The 18,316-nt window shown below is 39.3% G+C and overlaps 1 protein-coding gene across 10 annotated transcripts in view; it reads left to right on the forward strand.

Annotated features, from left to right (window-relative positions):
• Positions 1 to 15,407: 15,407 nt before the first annotated feature.
• Positions 15,408 to 18,316, forward strand: part of ABCC9 (ATP binding cassette subfamily C member 9) — a 136,510-nt gene continuing 133,601 nt past the window's right edge. For 7 of the 10 annotated variants that reach the window (XM_073877862.1, XM_073877870.1, XM_073877867.1 and 4 more), the window contains exons 1-2: positions 16,511 to 16,649; positions 16,991 to 17,105. The gene's annotated coding sequence lies outside the window, so the exon portion shown is untranslated. Of the gene's footprint in view, positions 15,517 to 15,708; positions 15,858 to 16,510; positions 16,654 to 16,990; positions 17,106 to 18,316 lie in introns of those variants that run through there. The other 3 variants (XM_073877864.1, XM_073877865.1, XM_073877863.1) reach the window with 3 other exon arrangements.

Here is an 18,316-nt window from a genome sequence, read left to right on the forward strand (position 1 = left end):
AATATTTATTTACTTATTTACCTACTTAATTCTTCAATGTGGATCTTCTGTCTCTTCTCTCTTGCAGGTGAGTTTTATGTAGGAAGAACTTCAAATTCAAACTGTAAGTAAGATTCCTGTCCTTCCAGTTTTGGTTTGGACCCAGTAGTCTTAGGTCCTCAGTGGGGTCCTAAATTGTCCTTAATTGTGAAGATCAGCGATGGAAAAAAGTTGGAGAGAGGAGACAGAAAGCTGTGAGATCAAAGAGTTCCAGAAACAGAAGTGTGGAAAACTTGATATACTCAAAAAGGATAAACAGGAAGAACATGTCACCACTATACCCAGAAGAGGAGGTGAACATAGTTGTGTGCTCTGTGACCTGCAGATGTATTTTATTTCTGTAGCATGAAAAGAGTGGGTAGGAAATTTGCTCTTTTAAATTCCTTTTTCTTTCCCTAGAAAATAATATGAGGTTTCTGAGATAGCTGGAGAAACAACTGAAATGCTATTTTCCTTTTATCCCAAGGAAACCAAAAAATCTTCAAATGTATGAGAAATGAGCTTCATGTCTTGAGCTCTGATAGTTTTCTTCAGTATTTTCTTAAAAGTACTGACACGATAATGCAGTATTACCTACAAGGTAGCAATACTTACAAGGTAGCCGGCCAAATAAAGGTGTGCAAGAAGCATTTAGGCTTCCAGCAAGGAAAACTTTTAACAACCAACTCCAATGTAGATTGTAGGACTGACACCGAACTTCAAGCTTAGTTCCAAAGTGTTAAGCATTATCTTGACTTCCTCAAATGCAGATAGCTGGACTGAAAACATTCTAGGTTGGTATTAGTGTAACACGTGGAAAAAAGCAAATAGAAGATTCAAGACTATTTATGAAGAGTGTTGATTCTGCCCACTTCGGCCAACAGACTTGTCACGATCGTGATCCTGTGGGGCCTGCTATTCTGTCAGGAAGAGTTCTTTACCTGTTTATAAAGACAGGAGAAAGATTTGTTGAGAATAACTGTATTTATGCTGTAGATGATAGTGGTATTCAGTTTCTTACCAGGACCATGCTGTAAAAATTATCCGCGACTCCGTTCCTTTCTAATAGTAATTTCCTATTCCCTAGGCACTGGAGAAAACCCTTAAGCAAATATAGCAGTTATCTCAGCTTGCATCCCTGGATATAAAAATATCTATATAAGTCTGGAAGACTGGGAGTGGGCAACACAGCAAGAGTCTGTCTTCCTACCAAGAAAAACTCCTTAAGTAAGAGAAAGTAGAAGTACAGAAATTTGGTCAAGTCCGATATATTAGTGCTAGAAGGGAGTGTATTTGCATCAGTCACTTAGATTATCAATCAGTCCAGCTATCCTCATGTAAAATCAAGCATGTAAAATCTCCAAAGCTGTTGCTCTACAACCTCCATGAGACATCGAGTCTTCTGGAAATGGTGGCACTGGGGACATAGGGGCAGAATGTTAGCTGCATTGGTGGTGCAGATAATAGTGAAGAACTGGTTTCAACACCTTTTATTCTCTGGAATGGAACCCCTGACTAGGTATGAAGTCTTGGGCTACTTGGCATCGTCAGTGGTACTTCCTGTGGGAGAGTGGGCAGTGATATTGCCGATGGGTAACAATAGCCTAGCTGCTACTCTTAACTTAGGCACCATTAGACACATTATCTCAGTGATCTGGACCAGGATGTAAGGAAAACAGTAGGTTTCCCCATGGTAGTCAACAGAATGTTCTTAAAACTCATGTGAGACGCCCACTGGATATTCTTAAATTTATTTGGAAAGTTCTTCCGGAGGTTATGTTTCTTGAGGAGTAAGTAAGATTCTATCTAGATAGCTTTTTTTTTTTTTTTTTAGTAGTTGTTTTTGTCATCTTGTTCTTAAATTCAAACTACTATGGCTCAGAATACATAGGTGACATATGTACGGTCAGAAGAATGATCTCCATTCTGCTTTCTCTTCCCAAATCGTCCCAACTCTGCTCCTCTTCTGTGTATCTGTGGCAGATGCTGAGGTGTGCTGTGAGACCCCCTTCAAAAGGGCCTACTACCCAGCCATGAGGAGAGGAGGGTGGGAGCTGACAGTCTCCAGCCACTGGCCTTCTTACAATCCGCCTCAGCTTTTGAACAGAGGTCAAGTTCTTCCAAGTGTGCGCCCCAGCCAGTGACTGAGCTGATTGAGCCAAGTGGTGTTTCAAGGGGCTGCAAGGGCTTGGCTTTGCTCTGACAATTCCCACTGGGCTGGGAGAGCTTCTGTCAGGTCTGTGTCATGGTCTGACAGCTCCCTCTGTCCGATCTTACGTCCCCCTCCTTTCTTTTAAGGTGTTCTACTTTCCAATCAACTATATGCACTCCTAACTCCTCTTGGTATTTGCTTTCTAGAGAGTCCAAAAGGAAGGGTATCCCACACTGTCCTCATTCCCTACAGTTCTGTGTTATGATATTCTGTGCAGCACAAAATCCTTCTGTTCCAGAACCTTCGTTCTTAATTATTTCTTACACAGACAGTTAAATTGGTACAGTTACAGGAGACCTGATTTTGGATTCAGACTTGTTTTGGGTTTGAATCTCAACTTTGCCTTATAGGTAGCAATATGAACTTGACTGAGTTGTTAATTTCTTTGGGCCCCTGTTTTTTTCATCCTTCCAGCCTGGGACTCAGCTGGAAACAGATCCCCCCATTGGATGGAAACATGAATGCATATACCTGATGTGCAAAACAATTAGGCATCCTCCTAACAGTTCCAAAGACAGAGATCCCATTTCATGCCCACTGTGGACGGCGTGGATTTAGTTATATTTATGTTAAGTTTTTATTTTCCTGTATAAGAGGAATTTACCACTAACATGTATAAAATGGAGGGAATGTTATTTTTTCTTCTTGCTATTAAAAAGAAATCCCCTGCACTGTAAAATCTGCTTGCTTTTTCCTTCTCCCCTCAGAATTTCTAATTTTAATCATATCTCATCTTTTGCCTCTCTCGAAATAAATCTTTTCTTCCTTAAAGTTTGGCATATTTTCCTATCCATTAATTAAGTTTTGTTATTTTCCTATGACCAGAGGTTATTAGCTCTTGCTTTTTACAATTAATAGTTCAGTTTTTGGATGAAAATTACATCTATTGTATTTACTGTATTTTGAAAGAGAGGTTTCACTCCATTTAGCTTCCTCTTTGTCTTTTGAAATAACTACTTGAAATATTCTCCCTGGTATTTTTCCATAGAAACAAAAAATTGGGAGAAAGGCGAAAAGTGAAGGGGAATTATGGAAAATGTTTTCAGTTAGTTTTCTTTTTTTCCTTCTTTTCTCTTTCCTTGCCAAGTTTAAAGCCATGAAGTCTTGACTAGATACTAAGTACAGAAAGGACCCAAACAAACCGAACCTGCTTTAAATATGGTTACATATCCCTAAATTGTATTTTGATAAGGAATCTTTCTTAGTGTAACAAGTATTTATAATAAATAAACACCAAATAATAGTAACATCTTACCATTTTATGGTATTTTACAGTTTGCCAAGGGCTTTTATTTTATCTTATTTTAATTGTGTATAAAAATACCCAAAAAAGCTGAAACTGTTCCTTTTGGACTTTTCAGAATCCTGTTTATGTGGTACTAAGAAGACTGAAATGATGTGTAATAGAATGTTAAAATGAAAGTCTTGCTTGATACCTTAAGACAGCAGAGCCCAGAGACTCCAGATACACACAGGACAATCTTCCCCCCACTTTCTGGGGAGACAAGGGACTTGAGAGCAGTCACAAATCACAGCCGAGCAAGCACAGCCCACAGGAGTGTAGTTCTACTATGTCTCGAACTTCACCTCTCCCTCCAGCCTCTCGCCTTTGGGAATTACCAGGGATGATGCAGTATCTGTTAGCCTGGTCCCTCTAACTGCAGGAGACATATATTAAGCTCATCAATTGGTCTCCTTAAATCTCCTCTCCCAGGATTGGGATTAAGAGGAAACTTCTTATAGTCTTTCTTTCCGGGGTGGGGGGGCTCTTTTAAAAGACTTCCCAAAGTGCCCTCCAGAAATCACCTTCCATGTGCTAAGTCCTGACTCCTGCTGGCAAGGAGCCTTTAAGAATTATCTGACTGGTTTTAGCCAGCTAGTTTTTGCAAGTCCTACAGGGTGTTCTTCCTTATTTTGATATCTGAAATCTGTTGGTCTCCGTCCGAACTTCTATTTTGAAAGCTAACTACGAATAAAATTTTGAAAAATAGTAAATAGTAAATACATGTGCAGCTTGCATAGAGAAATCCATGCCATCAGAGCTTGTCCTCTATCAAAAATCAATGACTCTGACTTCAGCAAATATTCACTTAGGATTTTTCTAGAGGCCAAACTCAGAAAAAAACCAAAAGTATTTGAAAAAAAAAAAACCCCAAACCCAAAAGTATTTGAAATAATTTCAGATATGTGGGCAGGGGAGGGGAGAAAAAGCAAATTCAACAGTAATTAAAAAATGGGACTTAATGCAGTGGCAACACGTGAATGTGAGGCACTCAGATCAGATGGGGGGGCACCAAATGTCAGGTGTCCCAGAAGGTGGGCGCCGGCAGCATGGGCAGTGAAAGAATTCACCCAAGGCAGAACAGAAGAGATAGAAGTTTATTGAATACACTGCAAGGGAGTGGCAGGACAGCAAAGGAGAGACAGTCTGCAAGGAGGTGGTGGTGAGGGGCCTCAGTTATGGGGCCGAGTGAGGGAGTATGGGGACTATGGATTTTCCCTTTTTTGGTAACGGTAGGAACTGTGCCTCATTGTAATTGGTCACTAGGGCCTATGGCTATTTCAAGGTGGGTCACTTAATAAGCCTGTTTGAATTCAGCTTGGTGATCCCTGTGGGCTCTTTAGGCCTTGCTCAAGTTTCCATTGCTCAGGCCTGTTGCCTAAAAGCGGCCTCTACAATGAGTTACTTTTTGTATTCTCTGTGACAAAGACTATTGACTGTTGCTTTCTCAGGCACATAGCTAGATTGGTTTTCCCATCCTTATTTAGCTTCAACCAATGGAATATATATTACTTCTGACATGGCACTTTTAGGGAGCATGTGTGCCTTTTCCACGCTTTCTTTTCCCATCACTAATTGGATACCTTAAATGTGGTTTCCATAGGGAAACTTCCTGGACTAGGTCTGGTCTGGCAATAGCACACTGTATACTTTTCCCTTGCAGTACCACAATTTTATTTTAAAAAGTGTTTCTTATTTATTTAATAGTTTCCTTCCTTGCTAGACCTAGAGTTCTAGAAAGACAGGAGGTATGTCTATTTGTATAGTGCTATTTTCTCCAACCACATATGAGACACATAGTACACAGTCAAAAAATATTTGTTGAAAGGATACGTTAATCCAAGTCTTAATACTCTTTGTTACAAGAAACAAGTGCTCAGTGGGCCTGGTGGAACCAAGGACATCAACCTGCTGGTTTTCAGGAACTTCATTTTCACCAAGGACGAATGAATTGTACTTTCTTTGGCTTAAGACAGATAGCTTCTTTTCCCAAAGAGTCATTAAAAAAGGAAATGAATTCTTCAAAAGCTTCACATTTGCAAAAGAATAAACAATTGTTATTACGTGACTGAGCCAATGTAATCGTTAAGGCTTATCTAAGTTTATTAAATGCCCTCAGGATCTGTTTCCCAGATTAGCCTCTGTGATCTGCTGTTCCAGGAACAACATCATGTGTTGTTGATTTTTTTTTTTTAATTTTGACTCTAACCTTATGTCCTTTTATAGCATTTCCTAAGGAAGTTCGCCTGTATTCACATCCTCAAAAGAGCTATTGAATATTCAGTATCAAATGCATGTGTATGAGTCTGTATTTCCAGATTTATAGGATGCATAGTAATGGAGATCTAGATCTTACTTACACGCTTTTTGTTCTGAATAAACATTATGAGCATCCTTCATTCCTACAAGCGTCTTTGGAGGAACCGCTCTCTGGTTTCTACTGCTCGACTCATGTAACTATAGCATGATTTGGAACAAAGTGCATTGCTTTAAAAACAATATACTTGACTCAAAATCCTATTTGGCTCACATTTACAAGTGTCCTCACTGATATCTCTCCAAGAAACACAGCTCATTGCTCTTAACTCCTGCAGTTCTCTCCACGTGAATCTCTGTTCTCATTTTCAAAAGACATAAGGTAGGAAGATACCCAGGTGTCCACAGAGGTTGAGATGAGCTAGTGGGAGTAAAGCCATGATTTAAGAGATGATAGGAGACTACTTGTTTGACTAGAGTTCACTGACCTTTTCTCTATCCTCTGGGTAATCTATGTTTTGTACTTGCAGGGAGAAGAGAAGGAGTAGTAGCCACTGAGGCGGCTGCCTTCTAGGTTACCTTGATTTAGGGAGGAGCGTGCAGGCTGGAACCAGAGCTGTGCGACACGTCGGGGAAACACTGCAAATGCCACCCTGGAGGGGGCGCTATGACTTCAATTACAGAAAGGGCTGTAGCAATCAGCTTTAGATCCTTGGTGTGGCAAAAACACTGTGTTAGAGCCATAACAGCACAGTTGCAGGAAATGCGCTGTTTGGGGAGAGTATTGAAGCAGGACGGGATTCAGAGAGGGAAAAGCATAAAAGAGATCATTTAGGCAATTGGATGAGCAAAAACAAGGATACAGAGGTGGTTAGCGCAGGGGCTTGTCTCAGAGTAAGTAGTAGAGTTTGGTTGGAATAGAAGGGGTCAGTGAGATGAGGCAAACTTTATGAGGACCTTAAATGACAGAGGAGTCATGAAAAATGTATGGGTGTGGTAGCGAAGTCTTCGGAGATGAATTTGAGGAAGATGAATATAATCTCTATGTGTAAAATAGTTTGGGCAGAGAGAGACCAATTAAGAGGTCGATACAATAGTTAATGGAGAATTAACTCTAAGGGACAAGGGAGGCAGAGAGAAAGGAAAGAGGTGGAGGAAGTCATTGCTAAGTGTAACATAAATGATTTAATAACTGTGAGGATGGAGGAAGAAGAATAAAAGAAAGTGGGCAATGAATTCATGATTAGTCCAAGGCTTTAAATCTAAGTTACCAGTGCAATTAAATAAGGAATTGGCAGGCGGGGCTAGTTTAGGAGGGGTGAAAGAGACACAGGGAAAGAGAAGTATACTCTATTGTACTAATATAGTATACTAATATACTACAGATATTTCATTTATTATTATTATGCCTACAGGGCTCTAATAATAGATACTTTTTTTTAGAATAGAGAGTTTAGATTTTTACCAAAGTCCTAAAGAGATGGAGAAATTTTTCCTAATATTGATGTTCTGGGTTTTCTCTACTGTCCTCCAAAATTATGTCTAACCCTTATTGTAATTGTGAGGCAAACATATTGCAATTGCTTGTTTACTTATCTCTATCCTGCAGTGTTCTCTATGCTCCTCAAGGGAGGCAGGGGAAATCCTTATTATATTCCCAGTACCACTGAGTCGGTGGTGGGGGTGGTAAGAAATGCAATCATTATTTTTTCCATTAGTGTCTTTATCAACATAAAAGGGATCATCAAATACTTAGCTGAGAAAATAGATTTGAGGTTGAGTAAGATGCTTAGCCTAGTGCCTGGCACATGGAAATTGCTCAAATTGTCTCTCATTATTGTTGCTTTTCATGAATAGAGAAGTGAATCCTGGTGCATTCCAGCAAGGCTCATGAAGATAAGGTTTTCTATTTTCCCTTTCTGTCTCCTTCTCCAGCCAAATCATCTTTGTAATTGTGCTATTACTTTCTTATTACCTAAGTTATGAGGATGACTGCTTCAGCTTTCTACTTCACAGTCTGGACAAAGAGTGAGCTGACATGATCTGCAGAAAGAAGAGAGGGCAACAGAAAGTTTGGGTTTGACTGTCTAAAGAGTGATTTCATTAGCCCGTGGCTAACTGAATAAGGAAATAAAGTTAAACTGTAATTACCTTAGACTAAGAGCTGTATTTGGCACCATGATTCAGCATCATTATCTGTATGTAAAAATATTTCTGGAAGTGATCCTGGTAAACAACCAGTTGTGAAGCCACTCTCCTACCATGTTTCTCAAACTGGGATATGGGCATTGGACACTTGATAGAACAGAGTAATCATGAAGCATATTCCTAGTGTGCTGATTTTACTTGAATGTTTGGGAAGATACACTTTTTCTCACTGAAGTCAATTTGCATATATTATTTGGTCATTCAACAAATATTTATTGCATTCAAGTGGAATGTCAGATGTTAGGAAATACTGATTTAGGAAATGGATTTGAGGGGCACCTGGGTGGCTCAGTTAAGCGTCTGTCTTCAGCTCAGGCCATGATCCTGGGGGCCTGGGATCGAGGCTTACATCAGGCTCCCTGCTCAACAGGGAGTCTGCTTGTCCCTCTCCCTCTGCCCCTACCCACCCACCCCCACTTGTGCTCTCTCTCTCTCTCAAATAAATGAATAAAATCTTTAAAAAAGGAAAGAAAATGGATTTGGTGGTAGTATTGGGTTCATCAGGTAAAGTGTAAGATTCACATGCATTTTTAAGTTGAAACATAAAACAACAAGAAATTTTGATTTTGAGGTGGGTTCCTTTGGATGAAACTGCCATGTCCTTGAAGGTATACATTCACTCTTCTCGAGTGCTTATGGTGACTCCTGGGAAGAGCTGGGGAGGTAAGCATGGAAAACTGTAGAAGCGTGAGAGCAACATGCTGTGAGGTGCGTCACCAAGCAGACACAGCAGTCCAGCATTCCTACTTTGCCCATGAGCTGCCATTCTGGTGAAAGCTTGGCAGCCTTTAGGAGGTAGATATTGTCTTCATTGAAATTAAATTCAGTTCCTGGCCCAAATAATCCTCTTTGCTTGTGGCCCCTGAAAGCTGGTGGTGCAAGAATGATTTTTCTCTTTGTTACAAGTTCAATTAGAAAGTTGGAAAGGGCTGGAGAAATATCTTTTTACCCTTCTGCACCCTGAACCCTGAAAATAATGCCTTGTTAGATATACGGAAGAATAATGATAGTTTTAAAACACCCTTTATTTGACTTTGGAAACTCTATGTAACATATGTGATACAGATAGGCATATGCACACAGAATACACATCTGGGGTTTTATATATACCTAGATGAATCCAGACAAATATTAAAATTAAACATATTTAAATATGCTCTCTAAGATTTAATCAGACATAACTATATAACATCAATGAGAAATTACTTCTAGAATTCTGCCTACTAAATTCTTAAACATTTAAACATATTAAAGAGGTCAGTTTTAATAAAAATAACTGATTACAGAGTTCACAAAAGGAAAGCAATTATGTGACCTTTAATGCTAATTTAGTGTAACAGCTCTGGATGTCTGTTTAAAAGATTATATAGGAAATACATACAACTAGGGGCGCCTGGGTGGCTCAGTCGGTTGAGCGTCTGCCTTCGGCTCGGGTCATGATCCCAGGGTCCTGGGATCAAGCCCCACCAGGGTCCTGGGATCGAGCCCCGCATCAGGGTCCTGGGATCCAGCCCTGCGTCAGGCTCCCTCCTCAGTGGGAAGCCTGCTTCTCCCTCTCTCTCTGCCTGCTGCTCTGCCTACTTGTGTTCTCTCTCTGTCAAATAAATAAATAAAATATTAAAAAAAAAGGAAATACATACAACTAGTGTATCAGATATTAATAGATTTCTTTAAAAATTTGTAAAGAGGTTTACTTTTTTGAGTCATGTAATTAATATCCTGGAAATGTTTACAATATTAATCTGATCAGCTATTTACATTTACTCCCAATGTAAATAATGTAATCAAAATTGTTATAATACTCAAATTAGCAAGATCTAAACTTATTTATCTTTATTATGTGTTAGAACCAAAATAGTTTCGGGCGCCTGGGTGGCTCAGTCGGTTAAGCATCTGCCTTTGGCTCAGGTCATGATCCCAAGGTCCTGGGATTGAGCCCCATGTCAGACTCCCTGCTCAGTGGGGAGTCTGCTTCTCTCTCTCTCCCTCTGCTTATGCTCTCTCTTTCGCTCTCTCTCTCTCTCAAATGAATAAATAAAATCTTAAAAAAAGAAGAAAAATAGTTTTACTCCTTTCAATTTGAATAAATAAAAATGTATAATTTTCTCAAGTATTTCATTTAACTAATGACAAAAGTATGAATCACTAATTGTGGAGATATTTAGATTTACCAGCAGTCCTGTCTTTACTAAATTTGAACAATGTTGGAACCAGCCCAGTCCCTTTTATTCTACAAAAAAAGGCTTGAAGTCCTTGTCCCATTCTCGATCTATGTTATTTTTAATTCTTGATATCATTTACATAATTTTTGTTTGTTTCACCATGTCCATGTTGAATCTGCACCAAGATATAAACAGTGGATTTAGATTTGCCTGCCCAATTCAAAAAAACCCAATGCTCTTGAAGTTAATATTACTGAGATTACATTGTATCTTTCACATTGCCTACAGAGTGATCATTTAAAAGCAAGGATTATTAGGGGGCCTGGCTGGCTCAGTTGGTGGCACATGAGACTCTTGATTTTTGGGATTGTGAGTTTGAGCCCTATGTTGGGTGTAGAGATTACTTAAAAATAATACATATATTATATATCATATAACATATATTTTATATATATATAAAAGCAAGGCTCATAGCTTCTCGTGCTTGCTTACAAAACCTAGGAAGAAGCTCCATGTTGTTTACCTTGAAATATATCCCAATCACAAACCAGTCTGTAACAATCCTAGCTCACTGTATTTTTATTTACGCTACATTAAGCTTCTTAGAGTTCAAGCATGCAAGATCTTACCAGCTTCTATGAGTCCACACCTGCTGTTCTTACTGCTTGGAAGACTTTTTGAGCCTCCTCTGTCCCCATTTCTGACTGGTAATGGAAAGATTCTATATCTTGCCTGCTGCTAGTCACATGGCAGTATATATATTGTCAAAACTCATAAAACTGTTAGATTTTACTGTATGTAAATTTTACTTAAATAAATCCTACTTTAAAAAATCTGAATAATCTCCATATACTTGGGAATTAAGACATTTCTAAATAACTAATCAGTCAAAGAAGAAGTTTCAAAGAAAATTAGAAAATACAAAGTCAATGGTACCAAAATTATTTTTAAGCTAAATAAAATTGACAAATATTTGGCAAAACTGATGAATAAGAAACAAGAGACAAAATGTAAAAGACCAATATTAGGAATGAAGAAGAGGGTATCAGTAAAGATCCTATAGACATCGAAAAGATACTAAGGAAATATTATGAACAACTCTGGATCAAGACATTAAAACAAGTACAAATTCCTTGAAAAAGCACAGCTTATATAAACTGACATAGGAAGAAATAGAATATCTGAGTACCAACATATCTAGTAAAGAAATTAAGTTCTTAAATAAAAGTCATTCTACAAGGAAAACTCCAGGCCCACAAGGCTTCTACTTTAAATCTATCAGAAATTTGAGGAAGAAACAATAATCTTACAAAATCCTTTCAGAAAACAGAGAAGGAAATACTTCAAAATTCATTTTATAAGGCCAACAAAATCCTGATATCAAAATATTACCCAAATAGACAAATAAAACTCCCCCAAAACCCAAAAACCAAAGAAGGGAAAACTATAGATTATTGTCCCTCATTAAAATAGATGCAAAATTTCTAAATAAGATATTAGTAAATTGAATTCAGGAATATATAAAAATTGAATTCAGACAAAACATATCTGTAGTGATAGAACTCAGATCAGTGGTTACTGTAGGTGATGATGGTGAGATTGGTCACAGGCACAAGAGAACTTCCTGGGGAGATACAAATATTCTATGTCTTTTGGGGGTCATGGTTATATCAAAACATTTTAGATTTTACATGTATAATGGATTGTTTTTATTTTAAGAAAATTATACTTAAAGTTGGTTTTAAAAGATAACATACATATTTCTAATGAAACAAAGATATTTGTCTTCTTTTTTAATTTCATACCATTCTGGAATTTGGAGTTGATAAAATTAGATAGAATATAAATAAGCTATAAGTATTTGAAAGTGGGAAGTAAGTTGTCTTCGTCAGTTTGGGTTGCTGTAACAAATTACCCAGGTAGTAATTTGTTGACTGGGTGGTTTTAACAACAAACATTTATCTGTCACAGTTCTGGAGGCTGGGAAGTCTAACATCAAAGTACCAACAGATTTGGTTCTTGCTGAGGTCCGCTGTCCTGGTTTGCTCATATCTGTCTTCTCACTCTGTCCTCACATAATGGAGAGCAGAGAGAGCAAACTCTAGTCTCTTTCTCTTCTCGTAAGGTCACTAATACCATCAAGGCCTCATCTAAATATAATTACCTCTCACAGGCCCCACCTGCTAATACCATCCCAAGGGGGGTTAGTTTTAACATGTAAGATTTAGGGGGAACACAAACATGCACTCCATAATACAAGTGCAATACTGTAGATAAAAATCATATTTTTTGGACAGTCAAGGTAACATGGCAAAACAATACTAAGATTATTGAGAAAGCTTAGCAAAATGGTTATATATAAGATAAACACATATCAGAATATATAAACAAATATCAGTACAAAACATGAAAACAAAAATATAAAATTTATGCTTGATCATTATAAGAATGTACAGATTTATGTAATTTTGATAATAAGATAAAAAGGAGGCTTAAGTAAATAGGAAACCATCATTCTGGATAGAAGGAACACTAAAAATATGATTTTTTTGTAAATTACTTCCTAGATTTAATAGAATTCCAATAAAATGCCCAACAGAGAATAGCTAAGAAAATTTTGAAAAGAGTGCAAACGGGACTGGTCCTCCCAGAGTTAAAAATATAGTTTAAAGCTATAATAATAAAATTCATCTGATCACAGTAATATAGTAAAAGAAAAATTGTAAAAAAGATCCATTAAATGTGGCTCCTGGATGGCTCAGTTGGTTAAGCATCCAACTCCTGATTTCTGCTCAGGTCATGATCTCAGGGTTCTGAGATCGAGCTCCAAGTTGGGCTCTGCACTGAGTGTGGAGGCTGCTTAAGATTCTCTCTCTTCCTCCCTCCTCCCCAACCTCCCCCCCACTCTCTCTCTCTCTCAAAAAAAAAAAAAGAAAATAAAAGATCCATTAAACAAAATAGCTCAGAAACAGATCTTTTATAAAATAATGATAAGTATACGACAAAGACGATATTACACATCAGGTTGGAGGAAAAAGATTATTCAGTAAATGGTGTAACAAATAAAATGTTAAGTTCTCATCTCATGGCATATGCCAAAATAAATTCTAGAACAGCATAAAATATAAAAAACCCTTTCTTTTTTAATTTAAATTCAATTAATTAACATATAATGAGTACATTATATTTCTGAGGTGGAGGTCAGTGATTCATCAGTCTTACATAATACCCAGTGCTCATCACATCACGTGTCCCCCTTAATGCCTATCACCCAATTACCCCATCCCCCACCTACCTCCCCTCCAGCAACCCTGTGTGTTTCCTGTGATTAGGAGTCTCTTATGGTTTGTCTCCCTCTCTGATTTCATCTTGTTTTATTTAATAAAAACCCTTTATATTTGTTTAAAGGTTAGTATTTATTAACTAAAGCATTGGAATACAATGTACTAGTAAAAGACACCAAATTTGCCTAAGTAAATTTTATCTTAGAAGAAAGCTCCAGGAAGGCAGAGATCCTGGAGGTCTGACTCATCACTAACCTCTGTGATCTACAGGAGATCTAGCCAGTGTGTGTGTTCAAATAAATCCTTACAGGATGTATGAAAACAACTGTTTCTATTTTTTGTAAAAGCGGCACCACTATCGTTTTCTTAAATGACAAACTGGGAAAAATATTTGTCATGTATATGTAAGGATTAATATCCTCTTATTACAAGTTCATGCAAATCATAAGAAACTTCATTAATACCCATTAGATGGACCCGTATATGGACAAGCTATTCACAACAGAGGGAATACAAAGATTAATGAACATTTGGAAAAAGTTAATATGAACAACAAAGGATTGCATGTTATCTTTCAAATTACAGGATTTTTATTTTTTTATTTTAATTTTTTTTAAAGATTTTATTTATTTATTTGAGAGAGAGAGAATGAGAGATAGAGAGCACGAGAGGGAAGAGGGTCAGAGGGAGAAGCAGATTCCCTGCCGAGCAGGGAGCCCGATGCGGGACTCGATCCGGGGTCTCCAGGATCATGACCTGAGCCGAAGGCAGTCGCCTAACCGACTGAGCCACCCAGGTGCCCTCAAATTACAGGATTTTTAAAAATAAATATGTATATTCAATGCTGGTTTGGGTGTAAGTGTAATAGGTCAGCTCATACGGTTTGGGGGGAGTTAACACAAACCTTTCAGAAAAGTAATTTTGCATTCTTAATCCACAGCCTTAAAAATACTACTTTTGACCCTGCAATTACTTTTCAGAAAATGAACCTTAAAATAATTATCTGCTGCAAAGAAAGAAGAAACTTTATTTCAAAAGTTCATCATAGGATTAAATATGGTAGTGAAAAATCGGTAACTATATGTCCAACAGTAGGAGAATGGATTTTAAATTATGATAGCCACACAATGCATTATGTAGCCATTTAAATGATTTCTATAAAGATTTTAAAATTCCATCAGAAAATAATTGTTTTAAAAGGTACTGTGAGGAGATAAATTATTTTGTCATTGCCAACAATATTAAATATGCATAGAAAAAATAGTAACCATGGCATACATATTACCTTTTAGTGAAAGGACAGGCACTCAGCACCTTAAAGGGATCCTCCCATTTACCCTCACATCAAGACTATGAAGATATATATATCTTTATTTTATATATATACATACACAATATAATATATAGTATAAACACATATGTTATACTATATATGTATATATTTTATTTTTCCCCATTGAACAGGTGAGGAAACGAATACACAGGGTGATAAGTAATTTGCCCCAAGTGTTTGAGTTGAGTGAGGTAGCAGGGTTTGATAGCAGGTTAGCTCTTGCGTCCGTGCTTTTACTCACTGTTAAAATGCAATGAAGTGTTTTTAGTTTTATAGGTTTGGGGTTCCATTGGTCTCCCTTATACTTTTCAATAATTTCCAAAGTTTCTACAATAAGCATAACTTGTACTCATTATAAACCAACTCAATAATAGTAACATATATTTTTTAAATCCCAAAGTCAACCTGATTTTCTGTAGTAACGCTCAGATCTATATCTGGGGATTATCTGTACCCCCCATTTCCAGGTGTCTGGGGAGCCCCAGATCCCCCTTCCGGCTTGTTCACCGGGTCTTCCCGGGTTCCACCCCCAGTACCCGGATCCCCGTTCTTGAAGCACGCTTTCTCTGTGCGCCTGCGTCGTGGCAGACAGCTCCAGAGTGCAGTTGGCAAACTTTGAAGCTCCATGGTACCAGATTCTTCGGGACCCTCCCAGATGTCGCCCCGCGAGGCCCCGCAGACCTCTAGCGGCCGAGGGTTCAAGCTTCAGTCGCTGGCGGAGGCCCGGCACTCACGGGGGAACTCAGCGACCCTTCCCGAAAGTGAGGCGCCCGCGGGAAATCCCCGGGGCTCGCAGGGCAGGGGTCGACCTCTGCCTACCAAGTCGCAGAGGCCGGGAGGCCGCCGGGGTTCAGGGTGCAGATCCGGGAACCAGCTCCGGGTCCCCGCGCTCCTGAAGCGGTGCCCCGTGGCGGTCGCGCGCGGAGCCCCGGAGGCACCAGCCCGCCTGCCGACCACCCTTTATCAGATTAGGACAATTGCTGAAAACAGTGATTATTTCAAACTGACTGAGCACTGGTCCCTGAGAAAATCGAGTGTTAATTAAAGAGGGTTGCTCGGGGACAAAATTTACGGCTTGGGTCCTGGGGGCAGTTATTGTGGGGTGAGTGTATTTTAAACCGGTTATCTCCTTGACAATTAATTCTCTCTCAGGTCGGGAGCAAGAGTGTGTGTGGGGGGGAACTGTTTGTGCAGATGTGGGAGTCGAAGTCCCACTTTCGGGGAGCCAGGGTAGGGGTCGCCCTTCGGAAGCGCGGCGACTGGTCCTGAGGGGTAACCAAGTTTTCCGGGTCGCTGGGGCAAGTATTCGATTTGAGCCCCCCTCGCTCCTGTGAGACATTCGCACGCGCCCATACAGCCTGGCAGTGGGGTCCTCTCCCTGGAATGAGCCCTTCGTGTCCCAGGTCCGCTTGGGGGGAAAACGGTGAACTCCCCAGATCCGCTTCCTTTTGTGGTTAATAAAAGGGCGCTTGTAGAGCCTGGGGAAAAAAAAAATTTGCAAGTGCAAGTGAGTACCTTGCGTGTTTTGACGTCTGAAAACCTGACTCCAGAGAATCATTGAATCATACGTTGCAAGTTTCACTGTTTAATGAAGTTTAGGGGACGTGTATTACTTGTGTTTGTAAAATCTTTGCATCGCGCACCCCAAGTTTGTCGCCCCAGTACCGAAAGCAGGGCCGAGCGGGGGTGGGGAGGGTCTCCAGTCCCAGGCCCTGCTGCACTCGGGGCTTCTGCCCAGTTTCCTGCCTTGGAGTTGTCGTGTCCGCCCCAGCTCAGAGCAGTTTGTGCAATTTAGAAACCCGATAGGAGGCAGCAGCTGATCTCCCACCACCCTAAAAATAATCCGCTCTGGCGCCCTGCGTGCTTCGGCTAGGGGAGGAAAACTGCCTTCGGAGTAAGTGAGTCCGTATTTTTTACATAAATATGACTTAAATATTTTAAGAGTAACTCTAAACTGTCGATTTCGGCAACCAAAAGGCGCCCGCGCACTCTCGCAGCGCTGCCTTCAGGGTCGCTATTTCTAGGATTAAGGCACCGGGCCCCAGCCGGAGAAGAGAGGGCGTGGGGATCAGGTTTCCAGCTTTACTTAAAAAACTCTGCCGGCTCCTACTTAAAACCGGCCGGGAATAGTGCAAGGAGTTATTACTAATTTTTTTTTTTCTCTTAGACAGTCTCCTGTATTGTTCATGAAGTAGTTTTGCGTCTGCTTAATTTTTGTTACTCTTTACTTTTTAGGAGTTCTGCGTCTGGGTTTGAAACTGACACTTAAGACAGTGTAGGAAGCCGGTGTTTTGAAGGTAGTGCAAGTGCACGAGTAGGGGTTTGAAGCAGCATCAAGCGACTGCCCAAGGTATTTATTTTTTGCTTGTTTGTTCAATTTGGGATTAAAAAAATATCCTATTTGGCGTGTCTGAATTTTATCTGTTGAGTACCATTTCCTTTAGTGTGCGATAGAACTTCAACGGGTGCATTGAGATCAGGCACTAAATCAGAAGTCAGTGGTCATTTTTGCTAGTGATTTTCCTACTTGGATCTGTCATTCATAGATAGACAGGGAAATAGACATCTTTTGCTTCCTATTTTGTGACTCACAGACTGAATGAAAAATTTCAAAGAAGTTATTACATTTGTTTCTTAAGTGATCTATCCCTGAAAAGTCCCTAGATAATGGTAATGCCTTTACAATGTCATGTTTCTCTCTTATAACATACAGTTAATCTCAAATAACTAAAGAAATAGTTACTTTGTATGTAAGAATGAAAGTTTTTATAGTGCTTTTAGCATGTTTTCTTCAGGTGTTTCTAGCATGTTTAAGTTTTTGGAGGTTGCTACTTCATTAGAACTGACACTTTCTTCTGTATGAGCAGGAAAGAGTGCTAGTTTTTACTTTAGCCTTCAACTAAATCCAAATTTTATAACTCTTGAGGGTGTGGAACTTTCTATAATGCATTTCAAAAATAAGAATCCTGAGGGTGTGATTCTTGCCATGAAACCTTACGTTTGGGCATCAAGGAGTATTTTCCTTCTATGCTTTCTGTTTTGCAGACCATCCCTATAATCAAAGTTTCACTTTTGACATTTGTCTTTAAGGTTCATTCAGTCAAGTTCCTCAACCCTGTCTGCTGTCCTAAACACTTGAACATCTTTCAGTGGGTTTATGCCTGTGGGAAGAAAAGTGTCATGTCTTCCTATCTGGCTTCTTTTCCCTCTCCCTCCTCCTGGATGCTTGGGCCTCTTGTCAGTGCTTAGTTGAAGGAGACAGCTCCAGAAGGGGCCAGGCTCAGGGGCGTCACGTGACAGAGTTTAGCCGGCTGGAGCAGCAATTTATACTGTTCCCAAAACGTCCCTAACTTAATCATGGTTCTGGGAAGGAAACCCTGAATGACAATAGGATATTTAAAAAATTAATTGAAAGTCCTGATTGAATAAAATGCCTTTGGCAAACATGATAATTATCAGCATAGCTACAAATTTACTCCTTCCCTCTTTTTGCCCATGTTGAGTTGTAAGATGGGCTGACTGTTAGAATGTGCCACATGTGTACTACTGTAGGTTTGGAGA

This window comes from Callorhinus ursinus, unplaced genomic scaffold, assembly GCF_003265705.2.
Source record: "Callorhinus ursinus isolate GAN/ISIS: 27379988/994484 unplaced genomic scaffold, GSC_fseal_2.0 scaffold27, whole genome shotgun sequence".
In the NCBI taxonomy this organism is placed as follows: Eukaryota; Metazoa; Chordata; class Mammalia; order Carnivora; family Otariidae; genus Callorhinus; species Callorhinus ursinus.